Raw genomic sequence first — 22,837 nt, 5'->3', positions numbered from 1 at the left:
GAATGGGGACAATGACAAATGAATAATGTGCTTTTGCTAATCACATATTTATGATTACATATTCATTTATTCATTTGGCAATTGTTTATTTAGTAAGTAGCATATGTCAGGTATTGTGCTAACTGCTGGGAATAAAGTGAATAAGAAATATAATAATTTCTCTAAAACTCATTAATGCTTTGCAAAATTCCAAAGATATAATGATTCCTGTTGGAAATAGAAATTACTTAGTTTGTAATTTAACTCTATGAGATTTAAATCATCTGATTACAGATTACAGAACTAATTATAAAGCTGAAAGGTACATTATGAACTACTTTTTCAGTATAACTTCTTAATATAGATCTTTATTAATGTATTTTTATGTATGCAAATGAAAATTCAGGGCACAGGTCTATAGTTTAAAAAAAACCTGTTAAAGATAAAGGCTTAAGTATATGATAAGGCTGTTTTATTGTATCACCCAATTTTCTTAACATCTTCTAGCACTTTCTATATAATTAGTAAAATAGCTGTAACTATTGTGAAAGAAAGATGGTCATTTTTAAAACTGGAAAATGGGGAAAACATGTTGGTGGGAAGGAAAGGACCTCCATTTTGGTATTATCTATTATTCATATTATATTTGTCATCTTCTGGCCAAATTGTACATCTCACAATTGTACTTAAAAAAAAAGGAAAAAAAACCTAAATAATTTTATAAAATGTTATAATACCAAAGAGTCTGATTGAGTAGTCTGCATTTAAGGTTTGAGAGTGGGGTTTAGAGTTCCTGAGACTTTGGTCCATAGGTTGAGAAAATATAGGGCTTCTGTGTATTCTTGGGGAGCAGTGGTGTTCTTCAGTCTCCTAGCGAAGTGGGGGACAACCCAAGTGCTAATTTCTCTTGTGGTAAAACAGTCTCTGACTATAAGAAGGAAAAAAGAAGACAAGTATTTGCTCTATTTTCCTGACAAGTTACATAATTTAGTTGTCTAGACAATATTAAATTAAGCGCATTGTTGAGCAACCCCTCATCTGATTGTGTAGACCAGATGTGTGCTATGTCTTCAATACTGGGGCAATTTTGAGTGGTAGGAAGAGCAGCGGGTTAGAAGGCAGGCGTTCCAGGTACCAGCCACCCCACTGTTACATCCTGTGATTGGATCTGTGATCACCATGCATTGTTACAAATGTAACACTAGGAAAACCCTGTGTGGTTCACCTCATTATTAATACTCAATTCCAGGAGTCCTTTGTGGCTAGAGGGGGTAGGAAACTTTCTTTTGGTGATAGAAAGTAGAACCCCTTTAAACTCATGTCTCATACCAAACCACTTTTCTTCTAGATTGCCTTTTTCTTCGATGGGGCCATCTTCCTTCCAGTGTTCGAAGCTTACCTCTCTGAAGTTAATTTAATTAAATTAAAAGTTTAATTCCTTTTCTTTCCTCCCCTATTTTCTGATTCTCCTTTCTTGGGAATTACTCTTTCATTTCCCTCCCTCACATTCCAGTTTCTAGGTCTTATTTCAGATCCTTTTTACTTGAGGCCTGCGGTGGACTTTAAACTAACTTGCCAAAGTCTTTCTGCCTCCTTCTCAGTTGTATTAATCAGAGTAGGCTAGGTTATGCTGCAGTAACAAACAATCAGAACATCCCAGTGGTTTAAAACAAAATTTACTAGGAGTTCATGTTACATGGTGATCATAGATTGCAGGAAAAGCATATTGGATGATCTCCTATTGACACGTGTTTGGTATGCCATGCTAACTTTAAGTCGCAGCCACTGGTCATAGGTAGTCACGTGGCAGAATTGTGTAACCCTTTCATGTGCTTTTAACAAGTGGAGAAATGGGTAGTGAGGAGCATTCAAAGGCTTCACTATTCTATCCTGCAGTGAAGGCCAGGTCCTCCAATAAAGGCCAGGGTCCTCCAAGGAAGGCCATTGGTGATACTGTCAAAACACTTCTTTAAATAAAACATTCCAGTGGTTCCCACTCTCTATCTCTATCAGATGATCTACAATTTAAGCATCTCTAATATTTATTGAATAGCCAATATTTATAAAGCATTTACTATGTCAGTAAGTAAGATTATCTATTATCTTATCTTCTCATAACTATTTTCAAGGCAGCTGTTATTATCCATATTGGACAGATAAGGAAACTGAGGATCAAAGAATGTCCCAGTATGGGTTTCTCCAAATTCAGACCATGTGGCAAGGACTCAGATACCGGGAAGCCCAGTGAGGGAGGGGGTTGTGGTAAGGGCAAGAAAGGAGTGTCAAGAATGTAACACTCTCCCTCTGAGAGACTGCGGGACAGAGCTCAGCTCTCCCTTGTGGGCCAATGGACTGGACAAGTTTTCCTCGTATATGTCATTTGTTGGAGGTTGCTCCTGAGATGTTAACTCTCCAGTGCTTATGGCCTTTCCTGTCCATAAGCCAAGCACATACTATCAGCCACAACAAAGCCTTTGGCAGAGGTGAGCAAGCTATTTTCTAGAGCAATCTTGATAATCCCAGGGAATACAGGCATTGGCAGCTTCTGCTATGGAGAGGTGAAGTTACTTGCCCAAGGAATACAGTGAATAAGATTTAAACCCAAATGCACTTGTTCCAAATCCCCCTGTTCACACTGACCTCTCACACTTACTAACACAGGAGGTGGATCTGCGCTTTAGCCCAAGTGGTCACTGATCATTCTTCAAACCGTCTTGTACTTTTTCTTCTCCATGTTCATGCCATTCCTTCCACTGGGAGTGCTCTTTGCTCTGTGCCTCCTATTTAAATTCTGTCCATGATCTCTGCTCAGCTCAAACACTACCTTCTCCATGAAGCCTTTTTTGATCATCAGAAATGCTGCCTTTCACCCTTAACCCTGAAGTGGTGCTTAAACCAGCACTACCTACCCTATACTCTCTTGCATGGAAGGGATGTGTTTATAGGTCTTTCTCTGGATTAGACCAGGCTCCTTGTGAGCCTGGACCATGCTTTATTCAGTCACTTCAAATGCTTGGTGGAGTCAGACCCATAAATATGACTGTATACATGCATACACCCATCCATATGCAGATTTAGTTCGCTTTCAGTCCATATTGACGGACTTTGCTGAAGGCCACGTTGAAGTCTGGATGTTGGGAGGTTTCTGTTTCTAGGCTAATTTGCCACTGTCAGCTTCTCACATGACTTCTGGACTCCATGTGGCACTCACAGTTGCCCCTCCCGCGTAAGGGCAGGAACTGATAACTGAGGACAGGACAGTTTCCAGCAGTTTGCAGCAGGCTCCCTTCCATGTATCAAGTCTGGGCAATGCATATCTGTCATTATTCCCATTAGAAATGGGATTGCAATGGAGATGGTTTGCCCATTTCAGATGACATGATAGGAGAATGCAGTTCACCTTAAAGTGACACTCCACACCAGGGGCGCCTGGGTGATTCATTCGTTTAAGGGTCTGACTCTTGATTTTGACTCAAGTCATAATCTCATGGTTCATGGGTTCAAGCCCCACGTTGGGCTCTGTGCTGGTGGCTAGGAGCCTGCTTGGGACACTCTCGCCCTCTCTTCCTCCCCTGCTTGCGTGCATTCTCTCTCTCTCAATACATAAAAAAAATTTGTTTTTTTAAAGGTGACACTCCAAAATATGCCAAAGATTCCTAACGATTAGGAGGTGACAAAAATCTTTGGCTTTCTTTGGTTCAGAGCTGTGAAAAGGGAGATGACTCAGGAAGTGCTTTCATCCGATGTTTAGAGTTGCCCTTTCGATAGGCTAGGAAAACGGCTGTAACCTGTAGAAGGGGATTCCACTGGCCTTCAGTTTCAGAGAGGCACTCTTGTGGCATGGCTTTCAGATTTCCTCTGCACACTGGCGCCCATGAAAGGAAATAACGGCAGAATAGATGGTCCTGGTCTCATCCATGGTGTCACTTCCCTAGGTTGTGCACCCAGGGGGTTTTGTAACGTGGTGATCCCAAGCCCTCCTTATTAACATTGCCATTCAGTTTCAAAATGCTTGGCTAAAAGAGGAACTTCTGGCCACAGATGGTGATTCATTTTAACAAAGATAGATGACTGTTATCTTTTTCCCCCATGGATGCAGAAACAGATTGCATTCTTAGTCAAATCCTTTAAAAAAAAAAACTATATCAAATAATTTGCTAACAATTCCTGTAAAGCAAATTCTTAAATTATGTAGTGGACCAAAAAAATTCATTGTCTTTTATGTGTTTTAAATAAGTTGCCTTTCAATTTCATTAACTACCCATTTATTCTTTTTTTAATGTTTGTTTATTTTTGAAAGAGACAGAGAGTGCTAGGGAGGGGCAGAGAGAGAGAGAGAGAGAAAGGGAGAGACAGAATCTGAAGCAGGATCCAGGCTCTGAGCTGTCAGCACAGAGCCTGATGCATGGCTGGAACTCATGAACTGTGAGATCATGACCTGAGCTAAAGTTGGGTGCTTAACTGACTGAGCCACCCAGGCACCCCATGCCTTTGTATTCCTATATGGTTGAGTAAAAGTTTGTGTAAGAATGGCTTTGTTGTGTTTCATGTGTTTGTCTCCACTGCTTAAATAGACAGTCTATGAGGCAAACATTGAAAAGAATCAGCAGCTCAGTTGTGAGTACTTGCAAATACAGGTCAACTGCAAGTTTCCTTTTATATCCCAGATTCTGATATCATGTCTCCCCATTTGCTATTCTACATTATCCAAGTACCCACAGTCAATGAATTAATTATTATCTCTTGATTAAAATCACACAGAGATTCTAGATATACCAGAGGGTAGTACACAGGTGTATATGTGTAGGCAATTTAAGTACATTTTACAAAGGTACATGTTGATATTATGAGAGTTTTGTATATACCTGTGTTAGCAGGCTGTCGGGGCTTGGGAGGGTGAGTGGTGCTTAATCAAGGAGAACATTCTGGAAGAATCAAATTCTATGCCAGTGTTAGAGGCAAGGACATAATGCCCTAGAGAATCATATAAACATATGTAATTATTGTACTTGGTGATTTAGTTGGTATTTCTATGGAGAACCATTAACAATTATTTATAAAAAAAATCAATTCCTGCTCTCTGTCTATTCCTCTATGGAACCTATGACAGAGAGTTGTCCTTGCGAAAAGCAGCTCCATTGGAAATCTTTCCTGTTTTTTGTTGTTTTTAGGTTGCAGCTTTTATTTCTGTCTTTGAGCCTCTGACTCCATATGTTTTTCATTTCCACTCAGAAGAGTATGAACTGCTATTGACTGAGGACTTCCAATCTAATAAGGCTTTTTGTTTTTAACCTTTTAATTTGTCTAGTGTTTCACACTAGGAAGACCCTGGGCTTTCTAATCTGGTTGTATTATGGTTGCCCTCCTATGCCATGTGGTGGCAATGCAAGCTCGTTCTGCTTGCCATGCGACGGGCTAGTACGCTCAGAGGCAAGATGCAGGGGTGAGCAAAGTGACTCTGTGTGGAAAGGCAGCAAACTGAGGAGATGGTGGACTATTGTCCCAAAGAACCATCTCTCCCAGCACAAGATTTGAGCTTCTCTTATGTTAGAAGGGGGGACGTGGGAGGGAGTTGGAGTCAAAAGATAACTGGCATTTATGGACATCTGAGAAAGGTCTTCTTTGTCGTTGGAGAGTTCGTCTTTGCCTACAGGAATCTGGTAGTGTCCTTCCTGCAAATCTTAAAAATAGCACAGTCATTTCTGTATCCTTATTTTCTTGAGTGAGGTAAGTATTGGGTAAAAGAGCAGGTTTTTTGCAAATCTCAGCTGTAAGCAAAATTCCTTCAACAATTAACATGCTTACATGTAGGGTAAAGTTGAAGGTTCTAAGCTATAGGTCACTGCAGCAAGGGAAATAGAAGCAATATGGAGTCAGACATGCTAACTCCCTGTTACAGGAAGGACATGGGATCTGAATCGGAAGACCTGGGTTTGAGTCCTGGCCCTTTTACCAGTCTCAGCTGTGTGACTTTTGAAAAGACCTTCAACCTCTCTGAACTTCTGTTTCCTTGTTTGCAAAATAAGTCAAATAAGGATGGCAGTACTTTTTACCCACAGAATTATAGTAAGGCTTAAGTTTCATCCTATGCATTATATAATTTTTAAGTTTTTTTTTTTTTAAGAGTGAGTGCTATAACTGTAGTGGCTGTGTATGGAGACTTGGCTGCCAAGAATTTCTCCTTTAATGTCTTCTTTCATGCCTGAAATACTTTAATTGTAAACAGTTAACCGCACAGAAAACAGATTTTTCCTTAGCAGTTGCCCTATACCAGCCCTGCAAAATGTCTTCATATGTGGTTCTTCAAGACACGAACAATGGAGCTGTATGATTTGTGGGGTTATTTCCTAAGGTCAGTGCATGTCAAAACTGCACAAGGGGTTGGCATTATTCTTTAAGTCTTTATTGTTATTATTATTCATTAAGTATATTGTGTATGCTTTGATGTCTACACATGTGACTCTCATTTAGGGAGCCATTTGTAGGAAAAGTATTTCTCTTTAAACTCTGAAATCACACTCCATGGGGTTGATACTCACCCTGGGAGATGCATGTGGGAATTGAGAACTATTAAGGAAAAATAGATTCAAGACTCTCATCTCACACTCGCTCCTGGTACTCATTCATTGAGCACCCTTTATATTGAGGTTTCTTCTTTTTTCTCTTTTTTCTTTATTACTCTGCCAGCTATTACTGGATAGCAAACCACTCAAAACTCCATGACTTATAAGAGCTATCATTTATTCTCACACATGTCTCTGCAGGTTGGCTGGGGACAGACTGATCTCAGCTGGACCCAGCTGGGCAGTGCTGTTTCACAGTACAGGTTCCTCTGAGATTGATTCCTTGTTACAGGTTAGGTTCAAGTCTGCTCCATCAGTGTCTGTTGCAGGCTGCAGGGGCTGTCATTGCAATGACAGGGCACAAGAGGCAAACCCAACTGCACAAGAACGTTTGAAGCCTCTTCTTGCTTCATGTCTGCTAATATCTCATTGGTCAAAACAAATACTATTGCTAAACTTAAAGGCAAAGAATTTGGAAATATATATACCTTATGTAGCATGAGGCCAGAGTAGATCATATAGCGAATCCCAATGTGACAGGTGCTGGGAAACAAAGTCCTTCTATGTTGGGGTAAGGAGGTTAAATATTTTGGGGTCAGTAATCTAATCTACCCCTATTGTCAAGTAGTGCATAAATTGAGTTCCTATAAGGGAAATACACATACGTGTGTGGTGCAAGCCTACAGCATAAATAGAAAAGGTCCAATATCCCTCCATAATGGCCATCCTACAGTGTCACATAAAGGATGATGCTCACAGGTCAATACTCCCATACTGAGTCATTTCCACTGTTAAAAAAAGATAACAAAGACTATAGGTTCCACAAATTTGTCTTGATTCTAGCTACAGTTCTACTTCCCCCTCCCTTTCAGGAAAGCTTATCTCCCTTGACTTATTTTTCAAAAGCAAATCATTCTTAAACTTTGGCATGTTAGGTACAGTTAGTAACTGATGGCTTGTGATAAAGCTCACAGTGATGGCAGCATGTCATGACCTAGAACCACAACCAGATTCCATTAGCCACTAACCAGTGTTTGGAGAATTGACCACAAAGCAAAGTTCATGGAGTGTTGTAGTGACTTGGGCTTTTTCATTCACTTTTTATCAGTTTTTACTTGGAAGGGAAAGCATTTTTGTGGTAGTAATCAAGACACAGGGAGACCCACTGTTTGATCTTTGAATATCTGGGTGTTTTAACATAATATATGTGAATAATTTCAAAAATATGTGGCTGATGAATAAGGTATAGAAGGCAAGCTGTCTAAGGTGGGAAGACCAAATAGGACATTCCTTTTCTCTTTCTGGGCGTGTGTTAGAAGAGCCCCAATATTTCATCAAGTGGTAAAAGTTAAATAATAATACAATTGCAAATAGAAATTTGACTGATTTTTTTTTTTAAAAGTTGGGCTGCAACTGAGAGGGGCATACTGATTTGAACTTTGCAGTTTGCTATGCCTTCCCCGCTTCCTGGACAGTAAGTAAGATTACGGTGCTGATTATCAGACAATTACTAAAAGCTACTTTACACATTTCTAGTAGGAAAAACTCAAGGAAAGCAAAATGTATTCCATTGCTAAGGAAACCTCCTGCTTCAGTTGATAGTGGGTTGGAAGACCATAGCTCTACACTGTCTACATCGCAAAGACAAGTCTCACAGGGTAGGCAGCGCAAGTAGCTATTCTGAAATGTAGAGGATTGCTTGTTATATATTTAGGGTTAGTGCTACTATTTAAACTGCAGAATGCAACCAGAAGCAAGCCCCAAAATAACTGTTCACACACTTTGGTGAGTTAACAGATCTACTTCTGGTTACACCCAATACTCCTGGGCATGAAATGCTTTAGAAACGACATGTGGGCAAGCATGTAGTATCCATGGGGGCTTGATAGCGTCAGGATACAAAGCAGAGTGGTCTCCATGCAATCCCTTTATGGAGGAAGTCCAGGCAGAAAGATAGAAGGAATGCCTCTTGATTTGTACTGTTTTAACAATTCTAAACCAAACTAAGGAATTGTTCTGTACGAGGCAAATGTTAATTTGATGATGATGATGATGATTTGATGATAGAATCCTTGCTGAGTACTTGCCCTACTAAGTTGAAAAGTTTGCATTCCAAAAGAGGGCAGTTTAACTCTGAAGTCTATTCTCTTTCATCCAGACTCCGTGTATACAACTGCCTCTTTCTTACTTGAAGAGAATGGCATCTTTTATACAGAAGACTTCCCATTAATTAATAAATGTTGAAGGAATGAGAGAAATAAAAAATCACTTAGTCAAATGCTGCAGTAATAACTAATACTGGCAAGATCCACCGATTAGTGGGCAAAGTTTGAAGAGAATAAGGATAATTCATAGTAACCAAGTATCTCCCCACCCCCAAGAAATTTATCAATTACAGAGAGAAAAATAGTAACTTCACAGTGGAAAAATTGGGCAGATACCACCTCATCCAAGTGACCAAAGTTAGCGTCAGCCACCAGCAGTAAGTCACTTTCATTCTCTGCTACTTTACAGGATGCTCTGAGAGGGCGTCCCTTCTCTGACATTCTTGCCCAGAACATATACCCTCAATCTAAGTATGAAAAAAAAAAAATCAGAAAGCCAAATGGAGGGATAGTCTACCAGACAACTGACCAGTACTCTTTAAAATTGTCAAAGTCATGAAAGAAAAGGAAAGATATAGGAATTGTTGCAGATCGGAGGAGGTTAAGGAGGCATGATAATTTAATGTAGTAAAGAATCCTAGATTGGATCCTGAAACACAGAAAGGACATTAATGGAAAAAGTTTCAAAATATGAATGAGTTATCGTTGACTTAATAGTATTAAGACAGTGGTGATTTCCTTGTGCCAGGGAAAATGTTAACATTAAGGGTAACTTGGTGAAGGCTATACAGGAACTCTCTGCTATTTTTGTAAATTTTCTGTAAGTTTAAATAAAGAGTTTAGAAATAAAGAAATTAATGGTATAGCTTAAATTAATAAAGACTAGGGATCTTATTGTCTCATTAAAGACTGTTATCATCTCTTACCCAGAAACACAGATATTCCCAGAATATTTAAAATACCTAATCTCTTGGCCATGAACTTCAAATTACACAGTTTTATTTTAGCATTCAGCTGTAAGTTGGATATGTTATTCCTTTTGATGCTGTCTTATGGAGTTTGGACTCTAAGGACCTTTACTGAAGGTACATCTCTGTCTGATGTTTTCTTTTTTCTGTTTGTTTGTTTGTTTGTTTTCTTCCTTCTGTACAGCAATTGGGATTAGTAAAGCCTTCAGTTTTAATTGACTGTGACTCTGGCCATATCTGAGCAATGTTGGAGTCATCTTTAGAGATAATTTCCCAAACACTCTCTTTCAGGACTCTTAAATTAGGAGAGATGTAAAACATCCCTGCTTCTTGTACCTTCCCTGATGCTCCTGCTAGCATGGTGCTCTACAAATAGCTTACTTGCTCAGTCCTAATGAGCCCACACGGTCACAAGCCCCTATCTTTAGACCATCTCTGGGGCCATAAATCACTTACCAAAGCTCATGTGTTATCACTGAATTCTACACTTGAAACTAATATTGTTTACTAGCTGGAATTCAAATAAAAAGTTGGAAAAAGAATAAAAGCTCATGTGTGGGGTTTTGAGATGGTATTAAGTACTCTACTATATATTGAATACTCTATAACTATTTGAGTGCCTATGAATATAAAAGTTAAGATTTCCATTAAATTACCAAAATAATTATAAATATAAAATATAAATACATGTTTTACTGATGTTAGCTAAAATTATTCAACGTTTCTTATATCTAAGCATTGTTTTACGTTTTTTACCTTGTATTAGCTGATTTAATCCTTAGATGATACTTGATGTCGGTACAGCTATTATCCCCATTTGCCAACTGAGAAAACTGAAGCACAGAAAGGTTAAGAAAATTCCCCTTAGTAATTACAGCTAGTGAGTGGTAGCAGCAGGCAACAGACCTAGGTGATCTGGTTCAAAGACGGTGCCCCCTTGTTACCTGCCCTGGGCCATTGCTTGTATTGAGCAACACGAAAGAAAAGATGAGTGCAGGCCAGACTGTGCCTGTTCAGGTGCCCAATACTGTGACAGAAAGAATTCTTTTCCTACAGTGTGCCCATGCCCACCTGCGATTCTTTCCTTCTAAAGCATCCATGTACTATGTGGCTTACATAAAGAAGCTAAAGCCTAGTGAGATGGAACAGAATTCAGGACACTGTGACAAGTGAGGCTTGGCTATGATGTTGAATTCTGATGACCAGTCTCCAATAAGGTTCTAGACAGAATTCACTTGATATACATTTATTGAGCACTTGCTGCATGCCATTCCCTGTCTGACATACATAGGATGCCTCAGTGAACAAAAGCAGACACTGATCTCTGCCATCATGGAGATTATATTCTAGAGGTAGCAGATAATGAATAATAACCTTAAAATAAATATGTAAGTGTACATTAGTAATGCCATAGGAAACAAGAAATACTGGAGGGTAAGGAGGATACGGGGTGCCAGGCAGGGCCAGTGATGGGCTGCCGTTTTAAATAGGGTGTTCAGGCTGGTCTCATTGAGAAGGTTGAAAAGTTAAAGGAGGTAAGGGAGTTAGCAGTATAAAGTACAATCTGTAAAAACGTCCTAAGGTAGGGGTGTGCCTGACATGTTCCAGAAACATCGGGAGGCCAGGGTGGCTGGAGCTGCGTGGAAAGAGGTGAGAGAGCGGAGCTGCAGAAGGGGGTCAGATCATGCAAGGTCTCAAGAGTCAGGTTTATGCTGAGTAAATGAGGAGCCAGGGCAGGGTTCTGAGTAGAGAAGTAACCGGGTGGGATTTTCTTTTCAAGGTAGCACTCAGAAAAGAAAACAGAGGCAGTAAACTCACGGACATTGGTTTTAGCGATATTTTCAGAATCTGTCTCCTCAGGCAAGGGCAACAAAGGCAAAAATAAGCAAGCAAACCCGACTTTAGTCCCCCCCCCCCCCCCAACCAGTGGATGCCTGAAGCTGCAGATAGACCGACCTCTGTATATACTGTGTTTTTTGCTTACAGTACCTGCAAGATTTAATTTATAAATTAGATGAACAGCAATATCTAATAAAAAATAGAACAATTATAACAATATACTGTAATAAAGGCTATATGAGTATGCTCTCTTTCTCAAAATAGCTTCCTGTACTGTACTCACCCTTCTTCCTGTGATGATGTGAGATGATCAAACGCCTAAGTGATGAGATGAAGGGAGGGGAATGAAAAGCGGATGCAGTGCACTTCAGGACAGTAAATTCAATTCTCTAAGGGCAGGTAAAGTCCAACCTGCCCATTACCATCATGAATGATAGTAGCCCAGATCTCTGCAATAGCACCAAATGCCACCACGGGACCTAACGCCAGAGCACAGCATTGGCAGTGACAGACAGCTCGAATAAGCCACAGTAGGGAATGCCAAGTCGCAGAGAGCACTCGGAGCCTCCAGGGTGCTGGAGCAGTACACAAAGCATGGACCCTAGATGGTATTTCATCCCCAGAACAAAAGTTGATCTTGTCTATATTAAAGTGCTTAAACAGATTTGGATGACCCTCTGCATAGGCTTTCCTAGCTCTTTTTTCTCCAAATCCCCAAACAGTATAATCGTTCCTTCTTACCATTTATTTAAGTCGCCACTTTGCTCTGAGTTTGCTTCCTTCAGGTCAGGAAATGGTTAAGAGCTATGGGCTCTGGAGTCACACAGTGGAGTTCAAATCCTGCTGCATTTAGAAGCTGTACAGTTGTGTACCAGTTTCCTCATCTGTGAAATGGAAATGACAGCACCTGCTGCATGGAATTATCGTGGAGATTAAATCAATTAAACATAGTAATTTACTGAGTTAAATCATTCAGATTCTGTGACACATAAGGGCTCAAAAAGCTGTTATAATTCTTTATTTTTATATGAAGTGACCCCTATGCGTTATAATTCTTTATTTTTATATGAAGTGACCCCTATGCTATTTAATCTTCTTTCCGGTCTTCTTCATACTGTTTCCTCCTTCTCTAAGAATCTCTTTGGTTTGTTTTTTAATGTTTTTATTTATTTTTGAAGGAGAGAAAGACAAAGTATGAGTGGGAGAGGGACAAAGAGAGAGTGAGACACAGAATCCAAAGCAGGCTCCAGGTTCTGAGCTGTCAGCACAGAGCCTGACGCAGGGCTCAAACTCACAAGCTGTGAAGTCATGACCTGAGCCAAAGTCAGGCGCTTAACCGACTGAGCCACCCAGGAGGCCCCTAGGAATCTCTTTGAATGTTAAACTTTAAGCTACGAAAAAGAAAAAAAATGTGTCTTTTTTATTTCTAATGCCTTGGCGTACATGTTTGGGCCATCATCATCTACCCTGCTGGCATGAATTTGCAGGTAAATACAAGGTTGCAAATGTAGTGGCATTGACCTTCCTTAAGATCTCAGTCCTGTAGGTGTTTTATCTGACATGCCACTATTTAAACCAATGTGGTCAATAAAGTCTTTCCTTCTCACAGAGATCTGTTCACATGTGAGAGCTTCTGAAGAGTGATGGGCTCAGGGTGATACTCTGTCTTGTGTCAAAAAGCCTTGCGCTGGGGCCAGCACTGGGGAGACTGCTTCCAGAGGAGGGCTGGCTGTGGGATCAGCAGCTCCCCTTGCTTAGTCTTTGACTGCTCTCCCCCATCCCCCATCTTTCTCTCTACTACTTGGGACCATGGATTTGTTACTAATGACATTTTGTATGCAGCATCCACCTGTCTTGGCGTGTGTGTGTGTGTGTGTGTGCGCGCGCGCGCACATTTTGTTTTAATGGAAGCAAGAATGGAAATAAAGACATCTATAAAACATTGTAACATGCTTACTCTCCCTTCCCTACAGAGATCTTTATCAAATCATGAATGTGGAGCAGAGTTGGCAAGCCTAGAATTGCAAATGCTGAGAAAGGAAAGGAATGAAAAACAGGCTGAGAAACAGAAGGGATGACTAGTGGGGGTCTTGGGCAGTTGACACCCAGAGCAGTCGAGAGTGTACTTTCTTAACTGAGGAAAAAGGGGCACAGAAGGAAAATGAGACAAGTGTGGGAGTTATATGTACTCGTTATTTGACAAGGCAATTTGTGCAAGGGTTAGGAGTGAGGGTTACGGGGCATTCCAGAATCCAATTGCCTAAATGAGTTCACATTTAGGCTCCTTTCTCGCCAAGCGTGTAATTGTGGCCACTTAATATTCTTAGAACCTGAGTTTTCTCATTTGTCAAACTGTTGTCCATATGGTCGTTGCAAAGACTAAATGCAACTATCACTGTATTGTTATAAGCACTGGTTCTGGAGTCAGTTGTTTTGGTTCAGATCCTGGCTCCGTTCCAGGCTCACCAGCTGTGTGATTTTGAAAGAGTTGCTCAACCTCTCTGTGCATCACGTTCTTGTTTGTAAAATAGGGATATAACACCGAATGATCGGATAACTTATGGGATCAGTCAGAGGATATCTAGCATCGAATACACGTTAGTTGTTACACTTCTGCCTTGATTTTCTAAGGCCTCAGCATGACATCTGACACTGTCAACATTCAGTTATTATTATTATTAATGATTATGATGCTTCTTTTCCTCTTATTAAAGCAATACATGCTCATTAGAGAAAATTCAAATATATAAAAAAAATAGAAAAATTGAAAGATAGAAAAAATCAAATACTTTGAGCCAACTACAGTGAATTTCTGCTGCATTTTTCTCGGGGTTTTCTTCTGCATAATTTTGTATTGTATATGCATTCATTTTGTACACTGCCTTGTTTACATAGCATCATAGTAGAAGCATTTCTCCATATCATTATTAGCACTTTGTAAGGATCATTTTAATGATAGATCAATGATATATATGTATATATATAAAACTGTAATTTACTTAAACATTCTGAATTTATATTGTTTTTAAATTTTCAGTATTATAAATATGTTGATACCAACATGTGTATTCATAAGCCCTTTTTTTCCATATCAGAGATTATCTCTTGGGATAGAGTGTGAGAAGTACAAATACTAGGGCACGTTAGTATGTATTTAAAAGTTCTTGGGGCGCCTGGGTGGCTTAGTCGGTTAAGCGTCCGACTTTCGCTTGGGTCATGATCTCGCGGTTCGTGGGTTCGAGCCCCGCGTCGGGCTCTGTGCTGACTGCCAGCTCAGAGCCTGGAGCCTGTTTCAGTCTGTGACACCCGCTCTCTCTGACCTTCCCCTGCTCACGCTGTCTCTCTCTCTCCTAGAAATAAATAAAACATTAAAAAAAATTTAAAAAAAAATAAATAAAAGTTCTTGGGGCGCCTGGGTGGCTCAGCTGGTTGAGCGTCCAACTCTTGGTTTTGGCTCAGATCATGATCCCCTCGGTTCATGAGATTAAGCTCCAAGTCCGGCTCTGCGCTGACAGTGCACGGCCTCCTTGGGATTCTCTCTCTGTGTCTCTGTTCTTCTCCTACTGGCACATGCTCTCTCTCTTTCACTCTCTCAAAATAAAATAATAAACATTAAGAAAAGTTCTCATACATTGCCCAATTAATTTCCAAAAAAGTTATACCAAGTAAAACTACAATCAGAATGTATAAAAATACATCCTTTGAAAAACTGGATGGTATCATTTAAAAAATTTGTTTCAGTTTATAGGTAAGCAGTGGGTTTCCTTTTGCAATAAAGTATCCCTTCTTTAATTACTCATGAGTTTTGAACTTTGTTCTGGGTGTGTATTTAAAGTTTATCTTTTTTAATAACTTGTCTATTTTTCTCTATGAACCATAAAATGTTGGTGTTGTATTTTGTATGATTTCTTTATATACTAAATGATGTTAATCTTTTTTCTGTCTGTAAATATTTATCGTAGGCTGTATTTTAGCTTTGATTGCTGTTTTGACAGGAAGAAGTGCTTAAAAAATTTTTTTGTTTCATAATCTGTTTATTTTGTGTGTGAGTCCCTTAACAAAAATTTAAAAGTAAATATGCTGGGGTGAATGGGGAGAATCTTCTTGTTTTATGGCTTTACGAATGTAAATTTCTCTAATTCTTTAATCCTTCTGGAGTTAAAGTTATGTTGGCATGTGGCATGAATTAAGGCCAGAAATTGATTTTCTCTTCTAATTTGCTAACCAACTGTCTGAATGTCATCTGTTGAATAATTCTTCTATTCCCCATTGATCCAAGATGCCTTTCTTATCATAAATTAAGTTTTTATACATTCTAGGGCTATCTGTTCTGTTCTATTGATTTGCTTGTCCATTTCTACACCATACCATGGTGTTTTATGCCAGAGGCCGGCTCCGGCAGGTCCAGGGGTCCCTGAAGGATGGACGGTGTTGCTGAGAGAGAGAGTGAGAGCCCCGAGATTCTTTCTGATCACCAGGCAAGCATCTCTGTCCTGTCAGTTTTGGTGTCTTTATTTATAGGTCAAATGTTAACATAGCATCAGAAAAAGGAATTTTTACAATGGATATTTCTCTGTGATAAAATGTTTTTGGAAAATGTACTGAAACGGGTTTTACAGAAGTATTCTTGCAAAACTGCCTCAATTATAGTGAGGTTGAGTAACTAAGAAAATAACAGGGTGTTCACATTTTAATAACACTAAGATTAAGTTATAGATTTGTAGACCCTCTTATCCATCCTCATCACAGTTGCCAGAGTAAGGGAAGGTGTTTGTGCAATGTAGGCCTGAGTGAAGGAAGGGGCTGCTACACATCATCAGTTAGCAAAGGTGTATGTAGTGACTTATCTTCTGTCCTTATCTGTTCCTTCTCTCTAAGTTAGGCTCTTTGTCTCCGGGCAAGACTTAATTTTCCAGTTATATTCTTTATGGCACCGGAGAGCCAACCTTACCTTTAAAGAGTTTAGCTCATTTCCAATACACAGAATAGCCTCTTTGAGTTCATTTACCTTTGTGTCTAGTTTTATGATTTCTTGAGTAGCTAGGGCATGAGAGACATTTTTGGTTAGTTGATTTACCTGTTGAGCTGTATGAACATCTTGGACTAACGCAACGGTAGAAACAGGATTGTACACGTAAAGGTCAATCTTTTATGAGTAAGGGTCATTAGTCTGTTCGTAGCTCAAGGGAAAGTATAGAGGGAAACAGGACCTGCTGGAGACATGATGTCCGTTCCCATAATCAAAAGAAGTTCCCACAATAAGTTCCTTCACAAGGTGCAATCATCATACCAGGGCCAGAATAAGAGGACAAGTCATTCCTGATATTGATCAACAAGGTGCCTTGGGAGTCGGTGCTCAAGCAGAAATAATTGAGTGGGGGGGGGGGGGAGTGGATATCGGTCGTATTTGAGTGGCAAGAGACCGTGAAAACTTGCTTCAACCTCACCAGGAGTTTTCTCGACTAGTGGGCTCAGAATGGCTCCCAACATCTCCTCCTTTCTTATTTTTTAAAAGAAGAGTGTATAGCTCAACGTTTACCCCTGTGAAAGCTTCGATTAGTTATTTTAAAGAAACAGGGAACAAGGGACAAAATGAGCATCAACACTCCAGCCACCATGCCAACATTTGTCAGGAGAGAAATTAGCCCTTGAGAGCTGAAGAGATTCTGTAACCCTTGCAGAAAGGAGGTTGCAACCTGTGAAGGAGAGACAAAGGTAGAGGATGCATTAATAGCTTAAATCTGTTCATGAAGGGTTTGAACATCAATGCTAAAATTAGAATGATTACAAATACCAAGTAGGTGATTTTGGATATTATTCCAATGTGGATGGTATCATTATGTTGGAGAGGAGTATCACAGATCCAGTTATACTCCTTGTGACATCGAAGGGCGAAAAGAGTTTTAGAAAACTTAATTCATTTCCAATAAACAGTACTGCCTCTCCTAAGGCATTAATCTTAGCGTCCAATTTCCTGTCAATTATTTCTTGAGTGGCCAATGCAAAAGAGACGTTTCTAGTTAATTGGTCAACGTGTTGGGCTGTATGTACCTCCTGGACAAGGGAGACAGCTGAAGCAGCCACAGACCCTATGATGGCGATCAGTGCAGTAATGCCCAATATTAGAGCTCCAATGAAGTGCCTTGAGTATGAGAGCATAATTAACCTCCTGTACAGACTGTAACTCATAATCATCATACCAAGGAAGGGTTAGTTTAACAGAATCTTCCACTGAAGGTGCCCTGCTCTTACAAATGGGGTCTAGATTAGAGGCAGTTAATACCAACAAAACATAAGAGGAAGGTGAGTATAAACAGGAACTTTTCATTGTTTCCCCAGCTTTCTGGGCAAATAGTGACAATTTATCTTATCAGACTGGTGATTCCTCAAGCTTCTGCCTTGCATAGACCAGCCAGCTTCCCGGGTGTGGCTGGAGCGGGGCTGGAGATATCAGGGGACAGTGTCTTTTTGAGGGTCAGTTTAAGCTGGTTGACTGGATCTGGATCACCTCGCCAGGTTGAAGGTTCTTGTGAATTGGCCTACTTAACTCCAGGGTGATGGGCCCATGGGGTGACGCCTGAAACTTTAAGAGCTGAATCCTTTGCTTATGTATATATGAGAAGTACACCTCTAAGTTTTTGAAAGGGGTGACCCTCATCCTTTGAATAAGCAATCAAAGATCTGATAAAGATGAAACTTAAAACCTTTGGTTTCCTTGGCAGACAAAAAAGAAAACCTTTGTTTATAGTGTCTTATCAAGAGCAGGTTAACAATCCAAGAAAACCTTGTCTTTTGAACAGAGAGAAAAGTGGAGTTTTAACCTTATATCAGTGTACTTTAAAAATTCCATTCATCTCAGCCTTAGTCTATCCTGAGCACACAAAAAATTCCTTTTTAAAGATTTCCCTTCATGAACTTTCTACTATTTTCCTTTGCCTTTAAACTTTGTCCCAAAGCCATTTCTCTCTAAACAATCAGTCTCATTTAGGACAAAATTACTTTATTACATATCTCTCATTTTCCTATATACAGGGTTGCTTTCCTCATTTTCCATCAGTCTTAAGTACACTTAGCAGAATTTTAACTCTTAGGAAACCTTAGTCTCCAACTGACGACTTAGTAACCAACTGAGAGGTGTTTATACAAGAATTTTCTAGATGGTAAATTCAGGAACCAAGTAAGCACAAACTATGTTTTCCAATGGGTCCAAATAGCCTTACTTTCTCTGCACTAGGAAGTTAAAAACCCAAACCTATGTTCAGTAATCAAGACCTAGACTTCCTCGGAAGTGCATTTTGCTCCTTGCCCTCGAGGGTGGGAGGAGGAGCCAATGTGCCCAAGGCACTGAGGATGGCATAGGAACCAGTTATGGAGACCACACCCAAGTTGGTGCAGAAACAGGACTGGGAAGGGAAGGCAGAAGAGGCAAGGTGGCAGCAGGAGGCTGAGAAAGAAAATTCCCAGTTTTAACTTTTGTCAGCTCAGACAGAGGAACAGAATTCAGGTTTCTTTTGGTTTTCTCCTTAGGCAGTCCATGTCAGCCTGGAGGAGACAAGGAATTCCCCGAAACAAAAGGAGTTTCAGCAGCTCCTCAGGAATATTCCTTAAACTCCCTGTCCCAAGGTAGACTAACCACAGTTGGCTCCAATTATAGCCGTTAACTTGGGAAATGAATGAGTGAGAAACCCTCACATCTACTAGACAGAGGAACAGAGAGAGTTAACGTCCTCTTCAGTCTGATTTTATCTCAGTCAGACCAATAAGGTCCCCTTCTCGAGGTTTCTTCCGATATCGGCTGGGTTTGGGAGCCCCTTTCCAACTCAGGCACTCATCCTTTCAGTGTCCCTGTTTAATCTGGGAATCCGGTTACAACATGCCAGATGTGGCAGATGGTTGGGGCCACCCTACATCAAAAGTGAGCCATTTTAATCTACATAATTTTATAGTTTTCCAAAAATCCCTTCTTTGTACAGTCCCAATCCCATAATGCTCCTGTGAGGCGATGTTGTAAAGACAGATAAAAGGGTAGGGGGTGCCCCCTCTAATGAGGAGACCGGTCAGATGCCAGTCTGGCCATGTCCTGAAGGAACTTAGGTAACGCTTAGTTTTGTGACTTACAATTGGAAACTATTCCGATGCCGCCATAGACTATGCCGTTCACCATGGAATCGCAGATGGGCCCACTCAGACTGTGTAGGCTTTTTGGGACCTTAAGCGTGCCCACCTGTGGAGCCACAAAATCGAACCTGGCAGGCAAGCCAGACCGAGTCGCACATTCACACTCACATACACACCAGAGGTTATGACATTCCCTCCACAGAATTCCTACAGATGAGACTAAAAACGATGACAATGAAACAAGACAAAAAAGGTACAGAAGTTTACACAAAACAGGTTTACACGTTACAGAAGTGGCCACACCGATGTCTCGGTGCGCCCCAGGGTGGGAAGTAGCTGCGTCCAGCCTTCCACTTAATCCCCCAGACAGAAGCACATGTGCATTCAGAATTCAGATGGTAAATTGACTTACCTCCGGAGGTTAAGAAAGATGACTTCCACAGATTAACTGGGGCCGTTTTGGGGGTGGCAGTAAAGACAAGAGTGTTTTCCCAGGTCCCAGGACATCTTCAGGAGCCAAGGAGGGTGCAGGCAAATGAGAGGAATTTGGAGGTCTGGGGTTTCCATAATCTCTCTGAGGCCTCCAAAATATTATGCTGAGAGACACAGAGACCAACAGAGACCACTGAAGCCGAATTAAGGGAGTCTTTATTATTGGCCGGGACCACATGGAGTTAACACAGAACACTAAGTGTGCAGCCCGTAATCTACTTGTGTTAAAGGTTGTCATGAGCCTGTCTGACCGGTTTAAGGGCCTGGTCAACAAACTTCACAATTATCTGCTATCTATCCGGGACAGTTATAGGGGATGGGAGCTCTGGTTGAAGAGGGCCCATAGTTTCCATAGTAACATTTATGGCCCTCAGATCTTGCAACAGTCTCCATTTTCCAGATTTTTTCCCAATAACAAAAATAAGAGTATTCCATAGACTATTGGAAGGCTCGATATACCCTTCCTTAAGCTGTTGTTCTATAAGTTGTCCTGCTGCTGCTATTTTTTCAGAAGTTAAGGGCCATTGTTCTACCCAAACAGGAGCATCTGACTTCCAGATTATTGGGTCAGCAGCAAAAGGAGCAATGGCCCCTTCTACAAGTTTGGCTAGCCAATTCCTTTTTTGTCCAATTTGGGTTTTATATTTATGGGAGTTATTATACCCTGTTGTGTTTGGTCCAACCTTTTGTTGGGATGAAGCCCCATTTGTAACATCTGACTAGTGACCTTGTCATCTGTGGTGTAAAGCAGCATTCCCATTTGGGATAAAATGTCCCATCCCCATAAAGATAAAGGAATGGAAGGAATAACATAAGGACAAAAAGTTCCTGAATTGTTTTCCTCATCTGACCATTTTAGAATTTGAGAGCTTTTTGCCACATTAGAAGCCTGTCCTATACCCACGAGAGTAGCAGGAGCATTCTGAGTTGGCCAAGCTGAAGGCCAATCTTTTCCTGCAATGCAGGAGACATCTGCTCTGGGGTCTAGAAGTCCTTGAATAGGAATTCCCTGAATCTGTAATACTTTAGTGGGCCTAGAGGCTTTAATCTCCTGTATCCAAAAGGCCATATCACTAGAGCCAAAGCCTCCTCCTCTGGGGGCATTAGTGGCATCCTTTCCTATGTGATAATAATGCAATAATAGTAACTGGGCAATTCTCTGATCCTTAAAAATTTGCTTGGTGGAAGAAGGAGGAGAGACCAGCACCTTGATCTCTCCCTGATAATCAATGTCAATGACCCCAGGGATTGTAGTGATCCCCTGAAGGGAGATGGAGCTCCGTCCCAGGGAGTAGGGGCTCCTTTACATTGGTGGGAATAGTTATAGGAGGTGAATCAGAGGTTAGTATTGTGCTGGTGGTGGAACGGAGGTCCAGTCCTGTGCTGCCTGGGGTTGCCCTATAGAGCTCAGAGACTGATTGGAATTGGCAAACTGATTGAGAGGGCCGAGGGATGTTGCCCCAGTTAGTGTCGGGGTCTGGGGCTGGCCCCTCAATCTGTTTCCCTGGTCCTGAGATATTTGGAGATTGGTTCCCAGTGGTTGGCCATTTTTGTGAAATTTAGATTTACAATCTTTGGCCCAGTGAAAGCCCTTTTGACACCTAGGGCATATGGTCCTGGGCAAGTTGTTATTATTTATCACCTGAGGAACAGGTGCGGCTGGCAGAGAGGTAATTGCCTTTTTTTGTAGGGCAACCCTACTGAAATGTCCCACTTGCCCACAAGAATAGCAATTAAACTTTGAGGACGGTTTTTCATTCTTAGTACTTCCTGACTGTCCTAAAGACCTGACATATTGAGAGTATGTTTCTCCCTTTAAAGCTGCTGCAATAGCCACACCCTGGATAAAGGCAGGACTTACATCTTGTCAGGGACAGTCCCCGAGTCCACCTTGTTATCGTTTGGGGAGGCAGTGGGCTTAAAGACTCCCCAAGTATCTTTTGAGGGGTCTAACACCCCCTTTATGATGGTCAATAGAGAAAGAATTTTGACCGGGATTTTTTTTTAGGTCCTTGTGAAATATAACATTGTCTAATTTCGTCCCCAAAGTTATTCCAGTTATCTATGATGACAGGTCCTTCCTGAGAGAACCAGGGACACAGTTTTTGAACAACATGTAGAAATCGAGAAACTTTTCGAGGGGACACCTTTACCCCTTTTTTTGTAAGCATGTTCTGTATTACATCTATAAAGAGTCTTCTTTCCTTAGACACTTTATGGCCCATAACTTCTCAAAAAAACCAGTTCTTTGCTTATCCACCAACTAACCCTACTTATGCAGGGGGGTCTGCGGCACCCTACAGTGGAATCCTAACCATCCCGACTAATGCAATGAAAACAACATAGTTTAAAGAGATTACCTTTCAGGTCTGATGTTTGGGTTCTGCTTGCCAGAGGCCGGCTCCAGCAGGTCCAGGGGTCCCTGAAGGATGGACGGTGTTGGCGAGAGAGGGAGTGAGAGAGCTCCAAGATTCTTTCTGATCACCAGGCAGGCATCTCTGTCCTGTTGGTCTTGGTGTCTTTATTTATAGGTCAAATGTTAACATAGCATCAGAAAAAGGAATTTTTACAATGGATATTTCTCTGTGATAAGATGTTTTTGGAAAATGTACTGAAACGGGTTTTACAGAAGTATTCTTGCAAAACTGCCCCAATTATAGTGAGGTAATTAACTAAGAAAATAACAGTGTTCACATTTTAATAACATTAAGATTAAGTCATAGGTTTGTAGATCCTCTTATCCATCCTCATCACAGTTGCCAGAGTAAGGGAA

The 22,837-nt window shown here is 40.7% G+C and overlaps 1 protein-coding gene and 1 long non-coding RNA gene across 4 annotated transcripts in view; one reads left to right on the top strand and one right to left on the bottom strand.

Moving 5' to 3' along the window:
- The window catches only part of EGFLAM (EGF like, fibronectin type III and laminin G domains), a 182,901-nt gene that overhangs the window by 17,486 nt on the left and 142,578 nt on the right, over positions 1-22,837 (top strand). The window lies entirely within an intron of this gene.
- On the bottom strand, positions 1,639-22,546 carry LOC144231076 (uncharacterized). Of its 3 annotated transcripts, XR_013334976.1 has the most exons (4): positions 22,425-22,546; positions 19,985-20,168; positions 10,372-12,338; positions 1,639-4,104 (listed from the first exon to the last, which is right to left on the bottom strand). It is a non-coding gene; the product is annotated as an uncharacterized LOC144231076 (long non-coding RNA). The 3 variants fall into 3 exon arrangements; XR_013334975.1 differs by having other exon boundaries at positions 1,639-12,338; XR_013334977.1 differs by lacking the exons at positions 1,639-4,104; positions 10,372-12,338 and adding an exon at positions 15,949-17,150.

Source organism: Crocuta crocuta, unplaced genomic scaffold (assembly GCF_008692635.1).
Source record: "Crocuta crocuta isolate KB4526 unplaced genomic scaffold, BGI_CrCroc_1.0 scaffold4, whole genome shotgun sequence".
NCBI classification, from domain to species: Eukaryota; Metazoa; Chordata; class Mammalia; order Carnivora; family Hyaenidae; genus Crocuta; species Crocuta crocuta.
The sequence above is the reverse complement of the archived record's forward strand: the minus strand, read 5'-3'. Positions and strand labels throughout refer to the sequence as shown.